General features: G+C 38.4%; 2 non-coding genes across 2 annotated transcripts; both read right to left on the bottom strand.

The window, feature by feature from the left end:
• Positions 1–6,613: 6,613 nt before the first annotated feature.
• LOC148548749 (small nucleolar RNA R71) lies at positions 6,614–6,721 on the bottom strand. The gene has a single exon (XR_015898005.1). It is a non-coding gene; the product is annotated as a small nucleolar RNA R71 (small nucleolar RNA).
• A 5,167-nt stretch (positions 6,722–11,888) lies between these two features.
• Positions 11,889–11,996, bottom strand: LOC148548748 (small nucleolar RNA R71). Its single transcript, XR_015898891.1, has one exon. It is a non-coding gene; the product is annotated as a small nucleolar RNA R71 (small nucleolar RNA).
• Between the last annotated feature and the right edge of the window lie 5,523 nt (positions 11,997–17,519).

The following is a 17,519-nucleotide window of genomic DNA, read 5'->3' as shown; positions in this document are numbered from 1 at the left end:
TTTGAAGAAAGTGTATAAATAGGATAGAATTCAAGTTCTTCGGAGAGCTTTCCTTTGGAATTTTCATAATAGTTTTCGGAGAGCTTTGAATATTGAGTGATCTTTAATTTCTTAGTCTTGGGGAAGGAGAATTCACTTCTCTTCCTCTTAGTTTTATTGCTTTCAATTTCAATTACAATTGTCTTGGATCTTGGGTTGGAGAATTGAAGAAATTCTGTTTCAATCTCATCCTTGGATCTCTCTGCTTTATTTACTGCTTGATTGAATTTAATTTCTGTTAATTGCTCTTCATCTACTTTCCTTGCAATTTACAATTTCCTTGCAATTGTTCTTGTTGGATCTAGGAAGGCATTGAGATCTAGACTCAGTTTTCTAGTCTCTGGGTCCTGAGATCTGAACTTTCAATTTCTAATTCTCTGTTTACTGTTTTCATGTTCATTTACTTTTCTGCTTCAAGATCCGGTTTAACCCAAACCCTCTTCTACTTCTCTGCTTGATGCAAATTTACTTTTCCTTGTTTAATTTCTGCAAATCCAAGTCCCAATCCCCTTTACAATTCAAGTCATTTACATTCCTTGCACTTTAAGATTCCGCAATTTACATTTCTTACATTCTAAGTTTCTGCCATTTAATTTCTTGTTCTTTAAGATTCAGCAATTTATTTCCTGTTCTCTTTAATTCCATGCAATTTAATTTCTGCAAATCACAAAACACTCAACCAAATCTTGATTCGCTTGACTAAATTAACCACTAAGCTAAAATTGCTCAATCCTTCAATCCCTGTGGGATCAACCTCACTCCCGTGAGTTTTTATTACTTGATGCGACCCGGTACACTTGCCGGTTAGTTTTGGGTGTTTTGGAGAAATTCGTTTCTCCGCGAAAATATCTCATCAAGTTTTTGGCGCCGTTGCCGGGGATTGATTAGATTCACAATGATTAAGTGAGGTGGTAATCTAGATCAAGCATTTTTTCTTTAATTTTTGACTAACCCACTAACTATTTGAAGTTTTGTCTCAACTGACTACACTCAATTTTCAAGAGTATCACTGTGTGTTCCGTTGTTGATTTTTTTGTCGCAGGAAAAAAGAGTAGCCAGAGGGAAGGATATCATTGAAAATGAAGTTTCTGAGAAAGAAGAACATGCCAACATGAAGCCGCAAATCATTACACTAATAGAGAACAATTGTTCCTATGGTGGAAATCCATTGGAGGATCCTGAACAGCATCTATCTATTTTTCTGAAGATCTGTGATGTTGTCAATAATGATGTCTATAAGCTCTTGCTATTTCCTTTCTCACTAAAGGATGAGGCAGCACAATGGCTTGAAACTCTTCCCCAAGGAAGTATCACTAGTTGGGATGGTTTGGTTGCCAAATTTCTAGCCAAATTCTCTACATCCCAACAGAACATCAAGATGAAAGAGGGAACACATCCATTCATGCAAGGAGAGGAAGAACCATTGCTCAAAGCATGGGAAAGATACAAGAAAGCAAATGACAAAGTGGCTTTTCAAGTATTCTACGAAGGATTAACCCCAGAAACGAGAAGAGCGGTGGATCACTTCTCAGATGACTTACTCGAAGCAACAGCAACTGGTCAAGGAACTGCAAGGTTCAATGACAAGAGAACCAACAACCAACACTCCTTTGAGACACCACAGAATGCAACTTCAGAGAAAGATACGATGAATCTTGAAGGAATGAAGGCAGTCATGAATCAAAGCAAACAGCTACATCAGCAAACTCAGCAACAATTGGAGTCAATGGCTAGACAACTTGATTTTCTCCATTCCACTACAGTGAATGCACAGTTCCCACCATGGAAGCCACATTCTTATCTAAGAATGAGGGAACTTCAACATCAGGAACCAAGGAACTTCAACTACAACAACCACTTCCCAAACCTGCAACAACATCACCACACAATCTCACAGAATTCTCAAAGGATCACCAATCTAGAGAGCGTAGTAGAGAGAATGATGACACATCAAGTGATGATGAACAAACACCATGAGAACTTACTCGGGGGAATTGGGAAGCAAATGGAACAATTAGCCAAAAACCTCACAGAAACGAGTGAGAAGAAAGCAAAGCCTCACTTAGAAGGATAATGGGACAAGGAGAAGGAAGCTCAGAATTTGAGCTGAACAAGCACAGAGGATGTCAAGCTAGTGACAATAAAAGAGCGCTTGTTGGGAGGCAACCCAACCGGAGGTAACTATCTTTTCATACCTATTTCAATAAAAAGGTTAATTAGTTTTATCTAGATTTCAAGAAGCTAAGTTTGGTGTACACACCAAAACAATATAAAGGAGAATGAAGGATTCTAAGTTTGGTGTCCACCAAAACCCCATTGTAACACACATTCTCACTTTCTGCATAATGTAGGCTTCAAGCATACTGGATGAACTAGTTAGCCATTTTACTGTTTTTCTTACTTTTCAGTTCTATCACTTTTGAAAAAGAAAAAGAAATTATCACACATGGTTAACCATTGGCAAGGTACTAAGTTTGGTGTTCCCACACCAAAGTAAGTTCAAAAAGCCCGCAAATAAATCATGAAAATTAACCATTGTTTCCAAGTGCTTGGGGAACAAGCAACTTTCAATATCACTGCAGAGTATCATACAAGCTTTTGGAGATGTTTAGCATCATCAATCAAAGAGGTGAAAGATGAACATGAAGGCTAGCAATGATGATGATGAGAAGAAGGAAAGCAAGTAAACTTCAACAGGTTGTATTGTTAAGTGATTGTTTTACATCAAATATTGCTGTAATTGAAGGTTGGATTGTATCCTTATCTGCCCTGCTTATCTGCATAGTATAGTTTTTTTTTACCCCTGCATGCCTGCATAGCATAGTCTTTCTGTTATTCAAGAAGCAAGATGCTTGATCATTCACAACATTCTTATTTTCAAAACTTGTTTGCACTCAATTTTCAAGAAATGCATCACATGAAAGTTCTTTGAAAAGAAGGATTGAGGAATCAATCAGTTTTGAGGCAAGCAAAAGATTGGGAAAAGTGGTGGTTCTAGTTGTATGATTATGTATTGAGGTTGCATGCTTGTGAAAACTTGCATGGGAGCTCATAGGCGGGACATGAAGTTCAAAGAAGTTTTGTGGAGATTCTCAAAAATTTATTGATCCAAGAAGCAGCAAACAAAACAAAAGAAAGAAAAGAAAATACAAAAACAAAAAGAACATGGCCCAAGGCTCTGAGCATCAATTACTAGGCAGAAAAAGAAAGAAGAAACAAAACTCAAAGAGTTGTTAGCCTAGTAAATGCTTGTGGTTGAGCTGTGTCAAGGAAAGAGGCTTGAGCAAGTAAATCCTTAGGGGTGCTTTAACACCTAATAGCTTAAAACCAACTGGTTTAGGAGTATTGATTGAAAGCTTATCTAAAGAGCCGCTTTGAGACATGACACTTAGAGTCAAGGCCAAAGCACAGAAAACTATAAGCTGCTTCAAGGTGACTACATATAAAGAGATCTCCATGATACCATTTGGATGAAAATCCTAAGACCTAAGACTCCTAATATGTGAGGACTAGTGAGCACTGAAACCCTTGCAAGAGCATATGATTTAGAGTTCACCCCATTGATACTTGATCACTTCACTCACAGGACCTTACAATTTATTCTTCAATCCTTCCTAAGTGAAAGAACATATGAGCATAATTCATTTCTTGCTTGGGGACAAGCAAGCTTTAAGTTTGGTGTTGTGATGACAAGTCATCTTAGCCTAGTTTCACTAGCCTTTTTCTTTTGTTTTCATTAGAATTATGCACTTTCTTGAGCTACAAGCAAGTCAATTAGATAGATTTTCATGCTTCCTTTGATTTAATCAACCATGTATGAATTCATGCTATTTCATGAGGTTTTATACTATAATTGTCACATATTATAAAAGAATGAATATCTCATGATTTTAAGCATAGCTTTGATGTGTTTGGTTGATTAATGATAGGTGAAGAAAGCTTGGAGAAAGGTTGAAGCAAGAAGGAATAGCTAGGAGTAAAGAGAGGACAATGGAATAAGTGAACTTGAACCAGGAAGCAAAAAGCTGGACCTAAAGTTAGCCTCAAACTTTTACACAAACTTTTGGGTGAAAAGTTAGCCCCAACGTTAGCCCCTAACTTTTGGGCTAACGTTGGAACTTGAAAATCACTCCCTGGGCACCAAAAGTTTGCGCCAACGTTAGCCCCTAACTTTTGGGCTAACGTTGGCACATGAAAATCACCCCTGGGCACCAAAAGTTTGCGCCAACGTTAGCCCCTAACGTGGTGGCTAACGTTGGCATAAGAAAAACCTCCCTGGCCACCAAAAGTTTGCGCCAACGTTAGCCCCTAACTTTTGGGCTAACGTTGGCACATGAAAAATACAAGGGAAGGAGCAAAAGTTTGCGCCAACGTTAGCCCCTAACTTTGGGCTAACGTTGGCGCCATAAGTGCCCCAAGGAAGGCCAACGTTGGAGCAAAAGTTAGACCCCTAACTTTTGCACCAACGTGGGTATCAGCAAAATATGGGGGCTGATATGAAAAGTTGGACCAAAAGTTAGACCCTAACTTTTGCTCCAACTTTTACTCCAACTTTTGCAAAACTCCAACACGGTTCATTTGGTTCACTTTGGTTCTTCTCCAAACTCCAAGAGCAATCAACCAAGGCCTCTTTCAACCCAATTCCACCAAGAGCAAAGGCCCAACTCAAGGCTTGAAGATCATTTGAAGAAAGTGTATAAATAGGATAGAATTCAAGTTCTTCGGAGAGCTTTCCTTTGGAATTTTCATAATAGTTTTCGAAGAGCTTTGAATATTGAGTGATCTTTAATTTCTTAGTCTTGGGGAAGGAGAATTCACTTCTCTTCCTCTTAGTTTTATTGCTTTCAATTTCAATTACAATTGTCTTGGATCTTGGGTTGGAGAATTGAAAAAATTCTGTTTCAATCTCATCCTTGGATCTCTCTGCTTTATTTACTGCTTGATTGAATTTAATTTCTGTTAATTGCTCTTCATCTACTTTCCTTACAATTTACAATTCCCTTGCAATTGTTCTTGTTGGATCTAGGAAGGTATTGAGATCTAGACTTAGTTTTCTAGTCTCTGGGTCTTGAGATCTGAACTTTCAATTTCTAATTCTCTGTTTACTGTTTTCATGTTCATTTACTTTTCTGCTTCAAGATCCGATTTAACCCAAACCCTCTTCTACTTCTCTGCTTGATGCAAATTTACTTTTCCTTGTTTAATTTCTGCAAATCCAAGTCCCAATCCCCTTTACAATTCAAGTCATTTACATTTCTTGCACTTTAAGATTTCGCAATTTACATTTCTTGCATTCTAAGTTTCTGCCATTTAATTTCTTGTTCTTTAAGATTCAGCAATTTATTTCCTGTTCTCTTTAATTCCATGCAATTTAATTTCTGCAAATCACAAAACACTCAACCAAATCTTGATTCGCTTGACTAAATTAACCACTAAGCTAAAATTGCTCAATCCTTCAATCCCTGTGGGATCGACCTCACTCCCGTGAGTTTTTATTACTTGATGCGACCCGGTACACTTGCCGGTTAGTTTTGGGTGTTTTGGAGAAATTCGTTTCTCCGCGAAAATATCTCATCACCCCCCCCCCAAAGAGGGTTCAATCATCAAAACATGATTCAAAGATGGTATATACAATAGCAAAACGTCCTATTTATTGAAAACTAGTAGCCTAGGGTTACAGAAATAGGTAATTAATGCAGAAATCTTCTTCCTAGCCCACTTGGTGTGTGCTTGGGCTGAGCATTGAAGCTTTCACGTGTAGAGACTTTTCTTGGAGTTAAACGCCAGCTTTTGTACCAGTTTGGGTGTTTAACTCTAGCTTTTATGCCAGTTCTGGCGTTTTGATGCCAGAATTTCTATGCTGATTTTGAACGCCGGTTTGGGCCCTCAAATCTTGGGCAAAGTATAGACTATTATATATTTCTGGAAAGCCCAGGATGTCTATTTTCCAACGCAATTGAGATCGTGCTAATTGGGCTTCTGTAGCTCCAGAAAATCCACTTCGAGTGCAGGGAGGTCAGAATCCAACAGCATCTGCAGTCCTTTTTCAGCCTCTGAATCAAATTTTTGCTCAGGTCCCTCAATTTCAGCCAGAAAATACCTGAAATCACAGAAAAATACACAAACTCATAGTAAAGTCCAGAAATATGATTTTTATTTAAAAACTAATAAAAATATAATAAAAACTAATTAAAATATACTAAAAATATACTAAAAATAATGCCAAAAAGCATATAAATTATCCGCTCATCAAAGAAGCATCTCACTTCCTGCGATTGGAGCAAACAACTTTGAGCTTAAGCCTCAATTAGTTTCTCTAATGTAGCAGAATTGCAAGTCTTATGGACTTCCAATGGAAGATCCTCATCAGTTTTTAGATGAATTCTTGCAAATCTGTGACACTGTCAAAACCAGTGGAGTTGATCTCGAGGTCTACAGGCTTCTGCTTTTCCCTTTTGCTGTAAGAGACAGAGCTAGAACATGGTTGGATTCACAACCTAAGGATAGCCTGAACTCTTGGGATAAGCTGGTTAGTACTTTTCTGGCCAAATTCTTTCCACCTCAAAAGATGAGCAAGCTTAGAGTGGAAATCCAAACCTTCAGACAGAAGGAAGGAGAATCCCTTTATGAAGCTTGGGAAAGATACAAGCAACTGATCAAATGGTGTCCTACTGACATGCTTCTAGAATGGAGCATCATAAGTATATTCTATGATGGTCTGTCTGAGTTGTCAAAAATGTCATTGGACCATTCTGCAGGAGGATCTCTTCACGTGAAAACCCCTGCAGAAGCTCAGGAACTCATTGAAATGGTTTCAAATAACCAGTTCATGTACACCTCTGAGAGGAATCCTGTGAACAATGGGACGCCTCAGAAGAAGGGAGTCCTTGAAATTGATACTCTAAATACCATATTGGCTCAGAACAAAATATTGACTCAGCAAGTCAATATGATTTCTCAAAGTCTGAATGGATTGCAAGCTGCATCCAACAGTACTAAAGAAGCATCTTCTGAAGAAGAAGCTTATGATCCTGAGAATCCTGCAATGGCAGAGGTGAATTACATGGGAGAACCCTATGGAAACACCTATAACCCTTCATGGAGAAATCACCCAAATTTCTCATGGAAGGATCAACAGAAGCCTAATCAAGGCTTTCATAATAATAATGGTGGAAGGAATAGTTTAGCAATAGCAAGCCTTTTCCATCATCTTCTCAGCAACAGACAGAGAATTCTGAACAGAGTCATTCTGGCTTGGCAACCATAGTCTCTAATCTATCCAAGACCACAATAAGTTTCATGAATGAAACAAGATCCTCTATTAGAAATTTGGAGGCACAGGTGGGTCAGCTGAGTAAGAAGTTTACTGAAACTCCTCCCAGTACTCTCCCAAGCAATACAGAAGAAAACCCCAAGAGAGAGTGCAAGGCCATGACCATGACCAACATGGCCGAACCTGGAGAGAGTGAGGAGGACGTGAGTCCCAGTGAGAAAATCCTCATGGGACGTCCTCTGGACAGAAAGAAATTTCCCTTTGAGGAACCAAAGGAATCTGAGGCTCATACAGAGACCATAGAGATTCCACTGAACATCCTTCTGCCACTCATGAGCTCTGATGAATATTCTTCCTCTGAAGAGGATGAAGACATCACTAAAGAGCAAGTTGCTAAATATCTAGGAGCAATCATGAAGCTGAATGCCAAGTTATTTGGTAATGAGACTTGGGAGGATGAACCCCCCTTGTTCACTGATGAGCGGATAATTTATACGCCTTTTGGCACTATTTTTAGTATGTTTTTAGTAGAATCTAGTTACTTTTAGGCATGTTTTCATTAGTTTTTATGTTAAATTCACATTTCTGGACTTTACTATGAGTTTGTGTGTTTTTCTGTGATTTCAGGTATTTTCTGACTGAAATTGGGGGACTTGAGCAAAAATCAGATTCAGAGGTTGAAGAAGGACTGCTGATGTTGTTGGATTCTGACCTCCCTGCACTCAAAGTGGATTTTCTGGAGCTACAAAACTCAAAATGGCGCGCTTCCAATTGCGTTGGAAAGTAGACATCCAGGGCTTTCCAGCAATATATAATAGTCCATACTTTGGCCAAGTTTAGATGACGTAAAAAGGCGTTGAACGCCAGTTCTACGCTGCTGTCTGGATTTAAACGCCAGAAACACGTCACAAACCAGAGTTGAACGCCAGAAATATGTTACAACCTGGCGTTCAACTCCAGAAAGAGCCTCTGCATGTGTAACATTCAAGCTCAGCCCAAGCACACACCAAGTGGGCCCCGGAAGTGGATTTATGCATTAATTACTTACTTCTGTAAACCCTAGTAGTTAGTTTATTATAAATAAAACTTTTTACTATTGTATTTGACATCATGGGACGTCTGGTTCTTAGATCAGAGGGGCTGGCCATTCGGCCATGCCTGGACCTTTCACTTATGTATTTTCAACGGTAGAGTTTCTACACTCCATAGATTAAGTTGTGGAGCTCTGCTGTTCCTCAAAGATTAATGCAAAGTACTACTGTTTTTCTATTCAATTTAACTTATTCCGCTTCTAAGATATTCATTCGCACTTCAACCTGAATGTGATGAATGTGACAATCATCATCATTCCCTATGAACGCGTGCGTCACAACCACTTCCGTTCTACTTTAGATTGAATGAGTATCTCTTGGATCTCTTAATCAGAATCTTCGTGGTATAAGCTAGATTGATGGCGGCATTCATGAGAGTCCGGAAAGTCTAAACCTTGTCTGTGGTATTCTGAGTAGGACTCTGGGATTGAATGACTGTGACGAACTTCAAACTCGCGAGTGCTGGGCGTAGTGACAGACGCAAAAGGAGGGTGAATCCTATTCCAGTATGATCGAGAACCTCAGATGATTAGCCGTGCTGTGACAGAGCATTTGGACCATTTTCACAAGAGGATAGGATGCAACCGTTGACAAGGGTGATGCCTCCAGACGATTAGCCATGCAGTGACAGCGCATCGGACCATTTTCCAGAGAGGATTAAAAGTAGACATTGACAACGGTGATGTCCTTACATAAAGCCAGCCATGGAAAGGAGTAGGATTGATTGGATGAAGACAGCAGGAAAGTAGAGGTTCAGAGGAACGAAAGCATCTCTATACGCTTATCTGAAATTCTCTCCAGTAATATACATAAGTATTTCTATCTTTATTTTCTGTTTAATTAGTATTATTTTCGAAAACTCCATAATCAATCATTATGCGCCTGACTGAGATTTAAAAGGTGACCATAGCTTGCTTCATACCAACAATCTCCGTCGGATCGACCCTTACTCACGTAAGGTTTATTACTTGGACGACCCAGTGCACTTGCTGGTTAGTTGTATCGAAGTTGTGAATGAAAAATGATTTATTAAGATGTGCGTATAGAGTTTCTGACGCCGTTGCCTGAGATCACAATTTCGTGCACCAAGTTTTTGGCGCCGTTGCCGGGGATTATTCGAGTTTGGACAACTGACGGTTCATCTTGTTGCTCAGATTAGGTAATTTTCTTTTTGTTTTATTTTCAAAAATTTTTCAAAAAAAATCTTTCAAAAATTTCTCCTTTGTTTTCGAAAAAAATTTTAAAATAAAAATGTTTTCAAAAATATATTTTTCTTCAGAATTTTTAAGAATGAATTCTAGTGTTTCATGAAGCATGTTGAAGCCTGGCTGGCTGTAAAGCCATGTCTAATTCTTTTGGATAGGGAATGTCAGGCGTGTCATGTCTGAGTTACATACTAAAGCTTCGCTGGCTATTAAGCCATGCCTGACCCTTTGATTGGAGCTTTAGTTTAAAGAGCATAAGATTCCTGGAATTCATATTAAAAATTTTGGAATCCTTATTTTTCTTTTTCAAAATGATTTTCGAAAAAATTAAAAGAAAATACAAAAAAGATCATAAAATCATAAAAATCAAAAATATTTTGTGTTTCTTATTTGAGTCTTGAGTCAATTTTAAGTTTGGTGTCAATTGCATGTTTTAAAGTTTGCATAAAATTTTTTAAAAATTCATGCATTCATAGTGTTCTTCATGATCTTTAGGTTGTTCTTGGTAAGTCTTCTTGTTTGATCTTGATGTTTTCCTGTTTTGTGTCTTTTCTTATTTTTCATATGCATTCTTGCATCCATAGAGTCTAAACATGAAAGATTTCTAAGTTTGGTGTCTTGCATGTTTTCTTTGCATATAAAATTTTCAAAAATATGTTCTTGATGTTCATCATGATCTTCAAAGTGTTCTTGGTGTTCATCTTGACATTCATAGCATTCTTGCATACATTCCTTGCTTTGATCCATAACTTTCATGCATTGCATCATTTTGCATGTTTTTTTTCTCTCTCATCATAAAAATTCAAAAATCAAAAAAATATCTTCCCTTTTTCTCTCTCAAAATTTCGAAAATTAGATTTGACTTTTTCAAAAATTTTTAAAATCTAGTTGTTTTTTTTTATGAGTCAAATCAAATTTTCAATTTAAAAATCTTATCTTTTTCAAAATCTTTTTCAAAAATCAAATCTTTTCCATTTTTTTTATTTATTTTCAAAAATTTTAAAAATATTTTTCAAAAATCTTTTTCTTATCTTTATCTCCTAATTTTCGAAAATAACATCAACAATTAATGTTTTGATTCAAAAATTTCAAGTTTGTTACTTGCTTGTTAAGAAAGATTCAAACTTTGAGTTCTAGAATCATATCTTGTGATTTCTTGTGAATCAAGTCATTAATTGTGATTTTAAAAATCAAATCTTTTTTAAAACTAATTTCAATCATATCTTTTCAAAAATATCTCTTTATCTTATCTTTTTCAAAATTTGATTTTAAAATATCCTTTCTAAACTTCTTATCCTCTTATCTCTTCAAAATTGATTTTCAAATTTATTTCAACTAACTAACTAACTTTTTGTTTGTTTCTTATCTTTTTCAAAACTACCTAACTAACTCCCTCTCTCTCTAATTTTCGAAAATATCTTCCCTCTTTTGCAAAATTTCTTTTTAATTAACTAATTATTATAATTTTTGATTTTAAAATTTCAAAAATTACTAACCTTTTTCAAAAACTATTTTCGAAAACCACTAACTCTTTTTCAAAAATTATTTTCGAAAATTCACTCTCCCTCTCTTATCTCCTTCTATTTATTTATTCATCTACTAACACTTCATCTCACCCAAATTCGAACCCTCTCTTCCATCTGTGTTTGAATTTTTTCTTTTTCTTTTCTTCTACTCACATAGGGACCTCTATACTGTGGTAAAAACGACCCCTATTATTATTATTTTTCTGTCCCTCTTTTTCATATGAGCAGGAGCAAGGACAAGAATATTCTTGTTGAAGTAGATCCAGAACTTAAAAGGACTCTGAAGAGGAAACTAAGAGAAGCTAAATTACAACAATCCAGCAAGCACCTTTTAGAAATTTTCGAACAAGAAGAGGAAATGGCAGCCGAAAATAATAATAATGCAAGGAGGATGCTTGGTGACTTTACTGCACCTAATTCCAATTTACATGGAAGAAGCATCTCCATTCCTGCCATTGGAGCAAACAATTTTGAGCTTAAACCTCAATTAGTTTCTCTGATGCAGCAGAACTGCAAGTTTCATGGACTTCCATCTGAAGATCATTTTCAGTTCTTAACTGAATTCTTGCAGATATGTGATACTGTTAAGACTAAAAGAGTAGATCTTGAAGTCTACAGGCTCATGCTTTTCCCTTTTGCTGTGAGAGACAGAGCTAGAATATGGTTGGACTCTCAACCCAAAGATAGCCTGAACTCTTGGGATAAGCTGGTCAAGGCTTTCCTAGCCAAGTTCTTTCCTCCTCAAAAGTTGAGTAAGCTTAGAGTGGATGTTCAGACCTTCAGACAGAAAGAAGGTGAATCCCTCTATGAAGCTTGGGAGAGATACAAAGGACTGACCAAAAAGTGTCCTTCTGACATGCTTTCAGAATGGACCATCCTGGACATATTCTATGATGGTCTGTCTGAATTAGCTAAAATATCATTGGATACCTCTGCAGGTGGATCCATTCACTTAAAGAAATCGCCTGCAGAAGCTCAAGAACTCATTGACATGGTTGCTATTAACCAGTTCATGTACACTTCTGAGAGGAATCCTGTGAATAATGGGACGCCTATGAAGAAGGGAGTTCTTGAAAATGATACTCTGAATACCATATTGGCTCAGAATAAAATATTGACTCAGCAAGTCAATATGATTTCTCAGAGTCTGAATGGAATGCAAGCTGCATCCAACAGTACTCAAGAGGCATCTTCTGAAGAAGAAGCTTATGATCCTGAGAACCCTGCAATAGCAAAGGTAAATTACTTAGGTGAACCTTATGGAAACACCTATAATCCATCATGGAGAAATCATCCAAATCTATCATGGAAGGATCAACAAAAGCCTCAACAAGGCTTTAATAATGGTGAAAGATACAGGTTTAGCAATAGCAAGCCTTGTCCATCATCCACTCAGCAACAGACTGAGAATTCTGAGCAGAATCCATCTAGCTTAGCAAATTTAGTCTCTGATCTATCTAAGGCCACTGTGAGTTTCATGAATGAAACAAGGTCTTCCATTAGAAATTTGGAAGCACAAGTGGGCCAGATGAGTAAAAGGATCACTGAAATCCCTCCTAGTACTCTCCCAAGCAATACAGAAGAAAATCCAAAAGGAGAGTGCAAGGCCATTGACATAACCACCATGGCCGAACCTGTAAGGGAGGTTGAGGACGTGAATCCCAGTGAGGAAGACCTCCTAGGACGTCCAGTGATCAATAAGGAGTTTCCCTCTGAGGAACCAAAGGAATCTGAGACTCATCTAGAGACCATAGAGATTCTATTGAACCTCCTTATGCCATTCATGAGCTCTGATGAGTATTCCTCTTCTGAAGAGAATGAGGATGTTACTCAAGAGCAAGTTGCCAAGTACCTTGGTGCAATCATGAAGTTGAATGCCAAATTATTTGGTATTGAGACTTGGGAGGATGAACCTCCCTTGTTCACCAATGAACTAAGTGATCTGGATCAACTGACGTTGCCTCAGAAGAAACAGGATCCTGGAAAGTTCGTAATACCTTGTACCATAGGCAACATGATCTTTGAAAAGGCTCTGTGTGACCTTGGGTCAGGGATAAACCTCATGCCCCTCTCTGTAATAGAGACACTGGGAATCTATGGGGTGCAAGCTGCTAAAATCTCATTAGAGATGGCAGACAATTCAAGAAAACAGGCTTATGGACAAGTAGAGGACGTATTAGTAAAGGTCGAAGGCCTTTACATCCCTGCTGATTTCATAGTCCTAGATACTGGGAAGGATGAGGATGAATTCATCATCCTTGGAAGACCCTTCCTAGCCACAGCAAGAGCTGTGATTGATGTTGACAGAGGTGAATTAGTCCTTCAATTGAATAAGGACTCCCTTGTGTTTACAACTCGAGGTCATCCTTCTGTAAACATAGAGAGGAAGCATAAAAAGCTTCTCTCACTGCAGAGTCAACCAGAGCCCCCACAGTCAAACTTTAAGTTTGGTGTTGGGAGGCCACAACCAAACTCTAAGTTTGGTGTTGAACTCCCATATCCAAACTCTAAGTTTGGTGTTGGGAAGTCTCAACAATGCTCTGAACATCTGTGAGGCTCCATGAGAGCCCACTGTCAAGCTATTGACATTAAAGAAGCGCTTGTTGGGAGGCAACCCAATTTTCATTTATCTAATTTTATTTTTCTTGTTCTTTCATGTTTTATTAGGTTCATGATCATGTGGAGTCACAAAATAAATATAAAAATTGAAAACGGAATCAAAAACAGCAGAAGAAAAATCACACCCTGGAGGAAGACCTTACTGGCCTTTAAACGCCAGTAAGAAGCATCTGGCTGGCGTTCAACGCTAGAACAGAGCATGGTTCTGGCGCTGAACGCCCAAAATGGGCAGCATCTAGGCGTTTGAACGCCAGAATTGCACCCTGGAGAAGAGCTGGCGCTGAACGCCCAGAACAAGCATGGTTCTGGCGTTCAACGCCAGAAATGGGTAATAAATGGGCGTTCAACGCCCAGAACAAGCACCAATCTGGCGCTGAACGCCCAGAGTTGTGTGCAAGGGCATTTTGCATGCCTAATTTGGTGCAAGGTTGTAAATCCTTGAACACCTCAGGATCTGTGGACCCCACAAGATCACCTCAAGATCTGTGGACCCTAGAGGATCCCCACCTACCTCCACTCACTTCTTCTCACCCCTCTTTCACACTATCTCATAAACACTCTTCCCCAAAACTCTTCACCAATCACCTCAATCTCTCTTCCCTATCACTACTTTACCACTCACATCCATACACCCCACCTACCTTAAAAATTCAAAATCTCTTTCCCACCCATATGACCGAATACACACATCCCTCCATCTCCTCCATATCTTCTTCTTCTTCTTATATTCTTTCTTCTCTTGCTCGAGGGCGAGCAATATTCTAAGTTTGGTGTGGTAAAAGCATAAGCTTTTTGTTTTTCCATTACCATTAATGGCACCTAAGGCCAGAGAAACCTCAAGAAGAGGAAAGGGAAGACAATTGCTTCCACCTCTGAGCCATGGGAGATTGAAAGATTCATCTCACAAGCCCATCACTAAGAAAATGATGGAGCAAACAAGAGAGCACATTCATGGATCTCAACAGTCACATGAAGAAGCTCATCATCAAGAAGCCCCTGAGATACCTCAAGGGATGCACTTTCCTCCACAGAATTTTTGGGAGCAAATCAACACCTCCCTAGGAGAATTAAGTTCCAACATGGGACAACTAAGGGTGGAACATCAAGAGCACTCCATCATCCTTCATGAAATAAGAGAAGATCAAAAAGCAATGAGGGAGGAGCAACAAAGACAAGGAAGAGACATAGAAGAGCTCAAGGACATCATTGGTTCCTCAAGAAGGAAATGCCACCATCACTAAGGTGGACTCATTCCTTGTTCTTATTCTCTATTTTTCGTTTTCTCTATGTTAAGTGCTTATCCATGTTTGTGTCTTCATTACATGATCATTAGTATTTAGTAACTATGTCTTAAAGTTATGAATGTCCTATGAATCCATCACCTCTCTTAAATGAAAAAATGTTTTAATTCAAAAGAACAAGAAGTACATGAGTTTCGAATTTATCCTTGAACTTAGTTTAATTATATTGATGTGGTGACAATACTTTTTGTTTTCTGAATGAATGCTTGAACAGTGCATATGTCTTTTGAAGTTGTTGTTTTAGAATGTTAAATATGGTGGCTCTTGAAAGAATGATGATAAGGAGACATGTTATTTGATAATCTGAAAAATCATAAAAATGATTCTTGAAGCAAGAAAAAGTAGCAAAGAACAAAGCTTGCAGAAAAAAATATAGGCGAAAAAAAAAAAAGAAAAAGCAAGCAGAAAAAGCCAAAAGCTCTTAAAACCAAGAGGCAAGAGCAAAAAGCCAATAACCCTTAAAACCAAAAGGCAAGGGTAAATAGAAAGGATCCCAAGGCTTTGAGCATCAGTGGATAGGAGGGCCTAAAGGAATAAAATCTTGGCCTAAGCGGCTAAACCAAGCTATCCCTAACCATGTGCTTGTGGCGTGTAGGTGTCAAGTGAAAACTTGAGACTGAGCGGTTAAAGTCAAGGTCCAAAGCAAAAAAAAGAGTGTGCTTAAGAACCCTGGACACCTCTAATTGGGGACTTTAGCAAAGCTGAGTCACAATCTGAAAAGGTTCACCCAGTTATGTGTCTGTGGCATTTATGTATCTGGTGGTAATACTGGAAAACAAAGTGCTTAGGGCCACAGCCAAGACTCACAAAATAGCTGTGTTCAAGAATCATCATACTGAACTAGGAGAATCAATAACACTATCTGAACTCTGAGTTCCTAGAGATGCCAATCATTCTGAACTTCAATGGATAAAGTGAGATGCCAAAACTATTCAAGAGGCAAAAAGCTACAAGTCCCACTCATTTAATTGGAGCTATGTTTCATTCATAGTTTGGAATTTATAGTATATTCTCTTCTTTTTATCCTATTTGATTTTCAGTTGCTTGGGGACAAGCAACAATTTAAGTTTGGTGTTGTGATGAGCGGATAATTTATACGCTTTTTGGCACTGTTTTTAGTATGTTTTTAGTAGAATCTAGTTACTTTTAGGGATGTTTTCATTAGTTTTTATGTTAAATTCACATTTCTGGATTTTACTATGAGTTTGTGTGTTTTTTTGTGATTTCAGGTATTTTCTGACTGAAATTGAGGGACTTGAGCAAAAATCAGATTCAGAGGTTGAAGAAGGACTGCTGATGTTGTTGGATTCTGACCTCCCTGCACTCAAAGTGGATTTTCTGGAGCTACAGAAATCAAAATGGCGCGCTTCTAATTGCGTTGGAAAGTAGACATCTAGGGCTTTCCAGCAATATATAATAGTCTATACTTTGGCCAAGTTTTGATGACGTAAAAGGGCGTTGAACGCCAGTTCTACGCTGCTATCTGGAGTTAAACGCCAGAAACACGTCACAAACCAGAGTTGAACGCCAGAAATACGTTACAACCTGGCGTTCAACTCCAGAAAGAGCCTCTGCACGTGTAACATTCAAGCTCAGCCCAAGCACACACCAAGTGGGCCCCGAAAGTGGATTTATGCATCAATTACTTACTTCTGTAAACCCTAGTAGCTAGTTTATTATAAATAGAACTTTTTACTATTGTATTTGACATCTTGGGACGTCTGGTTCTTAGATCAGAGGGGCTGGCCATTCAGCCATGCCTGGACCTTTCACTTATGTATTTTCAACAGTAGAGTTTCTACACTCCATAGATTAAGGTGTGGAGCTCTACTGTTCCTCAAAGATTAATGCAAAGTACTACTGTTTTTCTATTCAATTCAACTTATTCCGCTTCTAAGATATTCATTCGCACTTCAACCTGAATGTGATGAACGTGACAATCATCATCATTCCCTATGAACGCGTGCCTGACAACCACTTCCGTTCTACTTTAGATTGAATGAGTATCTCTTGGATCTCTTAATCAGAATCTTCGTGGTATAAGCTAGATTGATGGCGGCATTCATGAGAGTCCGGAAAGTCTAAACCTTGTCTGTGGTATTCTGAGTAGGACTCTGGGATTGAATGACTATGATGAACTTCAAACTCGCGAGTGCTGGGCGTAGTGACAGACGCAAAAGGAGGGTGAATCCTATTCCAGTATGATCGAGAACCTCAGATGATTAGCCGTGCTGTGACAGAGCATTTAGACCATTTTCACAAGAGGATAGGATGCAGCCATTGACAAGGGTGATGCCTCCAGACGATTAGCCATGCAATTACAGCGCATCGGACCATTTTCCAGAGAGGATTAAAAGTAGCCATTGACAACGGTGATGTCCTTACATAAAGCCAGCCATGGAAAGGAGTAGGATTGATTGGATGAAGACAGCAGAAAAGCAGAGGTTCAGAGGAACAAAAGCATC

Source organism: Arachis ipaensis, chromosome B8 (genome assembly GCF_059453495.1).
Source record: "Arachis ipaensis isolate K30076 ecotype BB chromosome B8, ASM5945349v1, whole genome shotgun sequence".
Taxonomy (NCBI): Eukaryota; Viridiplantae; Streptophyta; class Magnoliopsida; order Fabales; family Fabaceae; genus Arachis; species Arachis ipaensis.
The sequence above is the reverse complement of the archived record's forward strand: the minus strand, read 5'-3'. Positions and strand labels throughout refer to the sequence as shown.